The sequence below is a fragment of the Canis lupus genome, chromosome 28 (assembly GCF_011100685.1).
Source record: "Canis lupus familiaris isolate Mischka breed German Shepherd chromosome 28, alternate assembly UU_Cfam_GSD_1.0, whole genome shotgun sequence".
Taxonomy (NCBI): Eukaryota; Metazoa; Chordata; class Mammalia; order Carnivora; family Canidae; genus Canis; species Canis lupus.
This window is the reverse complement of record NC_049249.1, coordinates 9,238,673-9,245,743: the sequence shown is the minus strand read 5'-3', so window position 1 is coordinate 9,245,743 and position 7,071 is coordinate 9,238,673. Positions and strand designations below refer to the sequence as shown.

At 50.4% G+C, this 7,071-nt stretch overlaps 1 protein-coding gene across 50 annotated transcripts in view; it reads left to right on the top strand.

Moving 5' to 3' along the window:
• The first annotated feature begins 560 nt into the window (after positions 1-560).
• Positions 561-7,071, top strand: part of SORBS1 (sorbin and SH3 domain containing 1) — a 229,066-nt gene continuing 222,555 nt past the window's right edge. For 17 of the 50 annotated variants that reach the window (XM_038578253.1, XM_038578250.1, XM_038578255.1 and 14 more), the window contains exon 1: positions 563-704. The gene's annotated coding sequence lies outside the window, so the exon portion shown is untranslated. Of the gene's footprint in view, positions 705-3,924; positions 4,149-7,071 lie in introns of those variants that run through there. The other 33 variants (XM_038578292.1, XM_038578293.1, XM_038578290.1 and 30 more) reach the window with 8 other exon arrangements.

Sequence of the window (7,071 nt, the reverse complement as noted above, 5' to 3'; positions counted from 1 at the left end):
CCTTTGTGATGAAGCTCTGATGACCAAATGAGAAAACATCCAGGAAGCATCAAGGACACTGGTACAGAGTATAATTATGACAGTAGCAAACATCTACGGCCAGGCACTATCTAAATGCTTGACGCAGGTTAAGCGTGTTCATCCTCACTGCATCCTACTGTTAGACCATTTTACAGATGAGCAAACTGGGCACAGGGGTTCAGTAGCACATGCGCTCAAGACAGGTTGGCTTTTGTCTTTATGCCCCGGGTTCCCTCCCAGCTGTCCGCGGCGGAGCCCTCGGAGGGGCAGAGGGCTCGCGGGGCCAGCCTCGGGGCTCGCCGACCGCCGGCCAGGACAGGAAGAGTCACCGAGCATCCGCGGGCCCGCGCCCTCCGCTCACGACGCCGCGGGGCCGGGCGGCCGGGCGCTTCCCCGCCTCCCACTGGCGCACACGCCCCTTCCTGTCACGGCCGGCCCGGCCCCGCCCCCGGCCCCGCCCCCGGCCCCGCCCCCGGCCCGGCCCCGCCCCCCGCCCGGGCGCCGCCGGAGTGGAGGGTTCCAGACGCATGCTAATGAGGGGGCGGCCGCCGCAGCCCATTGGCCGGCCGCGGAGTGTCGGTGAAGTCAGCGCCGAGTCCCAGAAAAACAGCGCGGGGCCAGCTGCGGCGTGTAGTGCGAGTGGGGCAGGACGCGCGCCGCCCGCCCGCCCGGAGACCCGCAAGGTAAGCCCGCGCCAGCCGCCCGCTCGCCCGCCCGCGCTCGCCCGATCGGCGGCCACGGCGCGGGGGGCGTGCGGCGGCCCGGCCCCCGCGGGCGGCGCCTTTGTTCCGCGCTCGGAGCTCGGAGCTCGGAGCTCGGAGGAGGCGCGTTTAAAGGGCCAGCTGTTGGAAGGACTTGGGGGACGCCCTCCGCCAGAGCATCCTCCGCGGTCACGGGGAGAGCCGTGGTTCCCCCTCGGCCGGACCTTCCTTCCTACGCGGTGGACCCCCTGTCTCTCCAGGAAAGTTCCCCAGGGTGCGGGGGGGGGGTCCCCGGGATTCAGGTTTTGTTTTATTTTCGGTGGGTGGGGGTTCGTACGATCATGGCCACTGCTAGGAGACAACGTCCGCCTGCTTCAGGCTGGCTGCAGTATGGGTGGGTGGAGGAGACATCCAAGCCCGGGTAGGTCTGCGCTGTAAAGTGAAACTACCGAGGAGGGGCTCCTCTGCAGCAGCCAGAGGAAGAAGCCGGGAGCGAGCGGCAGGATGGAGGCGTCCAGGTGTGTTCATTCATCGGCATCCCCCGGACCGGAGGGCGGCAGGAGGTGCGCCAGGACGATCCGTCTGGCCTACGACCCGCCTGAAGGAGCGGGGGTGTGTGGGTCCGGGGACTCGGTGCCATCCGCCCGAGCCGCTTCGTCCCCCGGAGTGACGGGCATCTTGCTAGGCAGCTCGCCACCGACAGGGACGGAAAAGCAACTCCTTTCCCCGAATTCCCGGGCCATCCCTGGCGCCCACCTGGCTGCTTTCCGATGTGGCTTCCTTGATGAGCGGTAGCGCCATTCAAGATTGGGGGATGAGGCTTGAAGTCATTGTGTACCTTCCATGGGGGAATGTACTGTCGAATCCTGCATCTCCCCTGTATCCGCTGCTGTAAGATGGCTTTGAAATTCACCAGCGCATGCTTCCTTTGGGCAGACAGAATTTATTACGCTATTACATTGCTACATAAAAGCAGAAGGGATCCCACTGAGTGTGGCTTCTTTTATCCAGACCTTGGGTTTGCCCAGCATGTTCTGGTTGAACCTTTGGATTTTTGTTTTAAAATGAGCGCTGGGATGCTCCTGTTGTCACAGGGCCGACCTGCTGAAATTGCCAGAATTGATTTCACTGCCAATAGGAGGGAGGTTCATTTAGAGATATCATGGAACCTATCTGGCAGTCAGGCCTCTGACATCACCCCCCCCCCCCCAAACCTTCGCATCCTTTTTCCTCTCATAAGTGAAGGCCAGGGATGGCTTGTCTGTCTCCACTCTCCTTGGTTTTCAAGTTCCTCTATTTAGATTCAGTTTATTTATTTATTTATTTTGATTGGAAAGGCAGCTTGGTGGTGATTGAAGAGAAGGGGATGGTTTAAAAGTGGGGTGGGCAGCAGATGGGGACAGCAGCCTCAATGACAAAAAGCACATGCTGGACATTTGGAGACTCCAGATCTACAGCCCTTAGAGACACAGGTGAGATAGATGGCTGTCTACCCACTGAGAGGTGTGTGTGTGTGTGTGTGTGTGTGTGTGTGAGCGAGCGAGCTTGAGGGAGGGGTGGAGGAAGAGGATGCTGCCAGCAATTTTCTGCCCCACCCTCTTGATGCTGCCTTAAATAGCTCCTTGCCAGCCAGGCTCTGCTGTCTCAGGCTCTTGGCCTGAGGGGATGGCAGAGAAGGGTGGGTCTGTTGGCACTTTTGCTCTGGGCACTTTAGAGTGGACGGTTAGCAAAGGGGGTAGTTCTGGGGTCGTGGAGAGCTCATTTCTCAGCTGGAGGGCCCAGAGTTGAGTTGTCTCTGGTGACTTCCCCTCATGGAGTATACAACTGAAAAGAAATGCTTTCTACCCTATAGGGCAAAGATATGGAGGGTATTGTCATTTTCCCTTCGACCCTACCCCCTGTTGGCCCTGTCTTTTACCTGTTCTCTTTCATGGTAGTTGGAGAGTTTCTGTGAACTTTTTTTAAGGGATTGGGAATAATGGGGGAGGGGGGAGGTAGTGAGGTTGGAGTTCTGGGAAGGGATGAGCAGATGCTTCTTACTGGCAGAACAAAGAACTGTTCAGCCTCCTTAAAATAGGGTTCCATATAGATAGTGGAGTCTGGGGTTTTCTTTGCAGAGCATGAATAGGCAGGGTTCAGGAAAGAAGGCTTTTATTAGGCCACATTGGTCTGGTCATCCAAACTTAGCTCTGGACCCTTCTCTGGACATGGAAATAGATTTGCTGTATAGGGCACTCACTAGTCATTTGGGATTTAATCTGTCTGTAAAAGGAAATGGATGGTCCCAAAAAACTTTGGTGGAGGAGCTCTGGACCAAAGATAGGACAGCTGGCTTTGAGCCAGGGCCACCAACCTGCTTTGGGATAGTGGCTTCTACTCTCTGGTCTGTGTGCTTGTTGGAAAAAAGGTGGAAGGCTCTGGAGGGTTCCTGACAGCGTTACTGTTCTTGGATTCACAAGTCCAGTTTGTAAGAGCATTTTAAGATTGTTTTGTTTGTTAAACGATGTTAAATTCGTAGTACTGCTCAATGGCATGAAAGAAGTATTCCAGGACTCGGGCTTCTGGTGGCTTCAGACGTACCTTTTCTTTGATTAGTATGATTTATGAGGATTTACTGTACGTCCATAATTCAGAGCCAGAATGGCCTGGAGTGGGAGGCACAGACCTTCTGAGGTGCGGTGGGCTGGGGAGACTTGAATTGGCAGGATGCTAAGGAAAAAGAGCCTCTAGAATCCATTCTGTCTTCCTGTGTATGTTTAACTCCCTTCTTTATTTATGATTATACAGGTGAATGTTCAGGGATTTAGAGTATGAGCCTTGGAAGAAAACCCTGATTGCCAGGTTTCACATTCCCCTCCCCCCCACTGAGGAATTTGAGGGATTGGGGAAGTTTGGTGATTTGTCCAAAGTCACACAGGTAGCAAGATGCACAGCTGGGGCAGGAGGCCAGGCGGGGAGTTTCTAGGTCCTGTGTTCTAGATGTAGTTCTTATTCCCTCCTCCTCTGATGAGATTCTAAAATGGGATAGAGAAAGTGAGGAGGAAATGGGGCTGAGGAAGGGAGAGATTGGAGGCAGGTCAGGTGGAGAAGGGGAAAACACAGCCTCCAAACTTGGAGGAGGGAGGGATGGAGCTGAAATGGGGCTCTGCCAGCGGTGAAATCAGGTTTCGCCAGCTCTTGGAGTGAAGGAAGAGAGGAGAGGCTTGACTTAGAGGATGGAGTGGGTGGACCGAGAGGCCTGTCGGGGCTGGGGCTGATGTGGGGTCTCCTTAAGACCTCTCCCGTTGACCCTCCAACCGCTGAGTGTGGGAGAGGCTGCTTTGTTTTAGGGTCAGCTGAGCTGAGGCCTTTGGAGCCACTGGGGTACATGGAACCTGAACATGCGGGAAGTCAGGTGTGCTGCTGGTGATGCAGGAGAATGCTGAGGTGAGACCCAGTTATGCTGAAGTCCCAGGTTTTTTTTTGTTTTGTTTTGTTTTGTTTTGTTTTGTTTTGTAAATGCAACATGAAAGAAAGTTCTCTGTGGTATTTATTTTCAACTCAAGCAGTGTTTTCTCCTCTGTCATCGGTATTTTGCATGTTTTATGGGACCCTGCTTCCCATCCTCTCTTCAAAGGGCAGGCTTGGAGGTAGCTGATTCAGGAGGTGGCTGATTCACTGAGCTGTAGCTCACCTGCGGGGAGCTTCAGGCCTGGGACAGAGCTAAAGCCTGGGAATGTTTCAATGAGCAATTAAGGAGCTGTGAACAGTGGTTAACCTGATCAGTAACCATTCAAAGGCAAGGATGAAAGGTGCTAATACTTTGAAGTCTATAGCCCAAGCCAACAGCTGGCCTGTATGATGTAGTTTCCTTTGGCTGGATGTTTTTTTCATGCCTCGGAAGTGTCTGTGGATTCCTTGAGTTGTTCCCTCTTTTTGTACATGGAGAGGCATGCGTGTCTGTGTATCTCCCGTCTTCCCATTCTTGCTTTCCCATGGCTTCCTCCTCTCTACATTTCTTTCTCTCTCCTGCTCTTCTCTTTCTTCTTACCTTCCTCCCCACCTTCTTTCTTTACTTTCAATAATAGAGCTTTGTAATGTATTTTTTTGTAATGTATTTTAATGTATTTACTGTTATTAAAATTTAATCTTCTCTGTTCTTAATTTACAGTCAGTTGAGTTCACTCTCTTTCGATGTGTGGTTATGTGTTTCACACACAAAACAAACAACCCTAACCCAATTAAATTGCTTTTTACTTCTTTATGTGTGGCCCTCCATTGATTCTGCTCCCCACCCCCCCCGGCCCCTTTTCTTCTGGGGTTGGTAATAGCTCTTTATAGAAAAAGAAATTTCCAAAAAAAAAAAAAAAAAAGAAAAAGAAAAAGAAATTTCCCAGCTCACTGTCATGTGGATATTATTGTTTTTATAACAAAAACAGTTACAACAATAGAAAAAGTTTCCACCCCTGTATTGTGGACACAAGGGACACCCTCTCCCAAGAGATGTGCCCTATTTCTTGACTTCCTTCCATGGAAAGAGTGTCTGCGATGTATTCTCCAATAGAAGGCTGTACTGTAAAAGTTCGCGGTGCTGATGGTGAAGCTGGGGCTCTTGTCTGCATTCTCGTAATGCTTAGAGTCCAAGAGGGGGGTTGGCTTAGGACCAAGAGGGTACATTTAAGAATTCATTGTGATGGTTTTTCTTTGTTTTCCTAAACTGGGCTAACCCAACTGTCAGTGTAAAGATCCAGATCGCTTTGGAAAAGAATGAGGTGTTTCTCAACTTTCTGATTCATTTCGGTTGGGACCCAGGTTAGGCACAAGGAGGGTAGGTATCCACCCACAGGTTGCAGGTGTGAAGTCCCAGGTGCTTTGATGGATGCATGCATGTTGTAGTGCTTTAAAATTTTCTTCTGACTCAGATTAATTACAGAGAAGATTGAGTCTTGGTGCTCAGTAGTCAGCAGGTAGTTTAGCATCTACAGCTGGCCTTGCAAGCAAGTAGTCACCTTGAAATCTCTAGTTAATATGTTAAAAATTCACATGAGTTTTGTATTCTACTCTATAATATGTCAGTGCTGGGTTTAGTATAAAGGTATTTGAAATGCTTTACTGTTGGGGTGCCTGGGTGGCTCTTTCAGTTAAGCATTGACTTCGGCTCAGGCTGTGATCTTGAGGTCCTGGGATGGAGCCCCATTCCAGCCACCCACTTAGTGGGGAGTCTGCTTCTCCCTCTCCTTCTGCCCCTCTCCTTGCTAGTGCTCTCTCTCTCTCTCAAATGAATAAATCTTTTTTTTTTTAAAGATTTTATTTATTTATTCATGACAGACACACAGAGAGGGAGAGAGAGAGGCAGAGACACAGGCAGAGGGAGAAGCAGGCTCCATGCAGGGAGCCCGATGTGGGACTCGATCCCAGGTCTCCAGGATCCGGCCTTAGGCGGTGCTAAACCACTGAGCCACCCGGGCTGCCCTCAAATGAATAAATCTTAAAAAAAATATGTGCGTTACTATTGAGTACAAGTGATGATCCAGGAAAATGTTGTGTTTATATTGGGCTTTCAGTTGTCCATGTCCACTTTAATTATGCACAGCAGGTCCCAAACCCCAGCTGGAGAAGCCAGCAGTGGGGCAGGCATCAGACCTGGTGGTGTGGAGAGCTGCCCACTGCCGCCAGCTCTTCCAGAACCACTGAATATCCCAGTCGCTAAGACCTCATCCACGTCCCTAAAGACTAGGTTCTCCCTCCCACCAGGGCTTGTTCCCTCACCACCAGGCCTTTTTCTGCTTTGCTTGGGTGACTCCTCCTTCTCCTTTCAGACCCTCCTCACATATGAAAGAGGTGCTTTTCTTTCTATGTTCACCAGTAGCTGGTTCCCTGTCTCTCTTTTCTACCAGATTGTGAGACCTGGCAAGATAGAATCTGTGTTTTATGTCTTTTTAAATTCAATTTTAATTTACATCAAAGTCTTTATTTATATATATATGTCTATATATGCGTGTGGATATATACTCTTAAAAGTGTATTTATATATATATACACACACACACATAAGTATATATATGCGTGTGTCTATACTTTTAAAAGTCAAGTAACACTGCAAGGCTTATAAAGAAACGCTGTGTCACCCCTTCTCATTCCAGGGATTACTCCCCAGAGTCAGTCACTGAATGAGATTTTCTATTGCTGCAGTAACAAATTACCACCAGCATAGTGGCTTGAAGCAAAATACATTCATATTTTGGTTATGTAGGTTAGAAGTCAGAAAAGGTTCTCACTGGACTAAAATGAAGGTGGTAGCAGGGCTGTATTCCCTTCTCGGAAGAGTCTTTTTCCATGTTTGCATCTTCTAGCTTCTAGAGACTGCTTG